This window comes from Galeopterus variegatus, unplaced genomic scaffold, assembly GCF_000696425.1.
Source record: "Galeopterus variegatus unplaced genomic scaffold, G_variegatus-3.0.2 Scaffold1229, whole genome shotgun sequence".
NCBI lineage: Eukaryota > Metazoa > Chordata > Mammalia > Dermoptera > Cynocephalidae > Galeopterus > Galeopterus variegatus.
This window is the reverse complement of record NW_007727340.1, coordinates 526,345-527,703: the sequence shown is the minus strand read 5'-3', so window position 1 is coordinate 527,703 and position 1,359 is coordinate 526,345. Positions and strand designations below refer to the sequence as shown.

The window sequence follows — 1,359 nt, the reverse complement described above, 5'->3', positions numbered from 1 at the left end:
GATGAAGGGTATGAAGGTGATGCTCAGTAGTGACACTGTGCTCCCCAGATGGGTGCACTAGATCATCTCTGTCATCCAGGCAGCAAGGTATTGGGTACTGCTCCTTTGAAAATGACACCAGCCATGATTTCTGGTGCAATGTAGGAACCGTGGATGTCCACCCCATTGGCTGGTGTGCCATCAACAGCGAGATCCTGGTGCCCCCTCAGACCATCCACATCAATTTCACTGACTGGAAGGGCTGCCTCAGGTAGCAGTTGGTGGGCTCCAGGATACTTCCTGTGGATTCCCATCCATTCCAAGGGTACACTGGAGGGGATGCATGAGCAGAATGAGACAGCTCCAGTGCCTGGTTAGGGCAAGAAGATAACCTGGGGAGAGAATGGGAAGGCACCATGAGACCAGTTGTGGGTACAGGAGTTCCAGACAGGCTTGTTGAAGAGCTGATACTTGGGAGATCACTGCCTCAAGGAGAAGGGACTTAAAGCACTGCTTGCTTTGATGTCAGACCACAGCTTGAATGGGACAGGCCTTTCCCTTGGGAAGCACTCAGAGTCGCTGACTTGCTAAGCTTCCTCTGAAGGTTGGGGATGGGGAAGATAGAAGGGGGTGGGTTTGTGGAGCAAGTTCCAATCCTTACATGGCCCATTGATGCCTGAATGTAGTGAGCAATCAGTAAAATGTTTTGAATGAACAAATGACCCATTGGACAAGGTAAAAAAAAAAAAAACCCCAACAAAACAGGGCAGTAAAACAAAGACTCAGGGTAAAGATGAAGTCAGAGTTGCAACTTCGAATCCCTTTGATAAGACCTCAGAAAAAGTTAAGTTGATGCCTTGTGGACTCTTTCAGCTAGACAAAAGATTTTCTAGGAATTTACAAATGTGTCTTATAGACCTTCCCTGTTAAACAATAAAGATTCTAATAACCTTAAGGATATTGTCCCATCCTTAAGTAGCTTTGGAGGGGGCCCAAGGCAGGGTAGAGCCTATCCTCAAAAGATTTGTGGACATGACTTTAATCTAACAGAATGAATTATAATTTGATACACAGGAATCCCATGATGTTTTTAAAGGAATTATGTCACCTTGGACTGAAAGGGTCAGAGTCAATATCAAGTTAAAAAGAAGCTATTGTACCCCCAAACTAATACAGGAAGGATTCATGTTTAAAAAAATTTACTTAGCATAAAATACAGCTATTTCTTAAGGAAAAGAGAAAAATGACCTTATGGGCAGAACCAAGAGTACAAAGATCAGAATCAAGGGCCAGAGAGAATCATACCAAGGGTGCATGCAGCACCAGGCCCCGATCAAGGAACATCCATGCCTTGCTGGATGTCAGTATTTTCACGGAACA

The 1,359-nt window shown here is 44.7% G+C and overlaps 1 pseudogene; it reads left to right on the top strand.

The window, feature by feature from the left end:
• LOC103592879 overlaps positions 1 to 326 on the top strand; it is a 2,485-nt pseudogene extending 2,159 nt beyond the window's left edge.
• Positions 327 to 1,359: the final 1,033 nt, after the last annotated feature.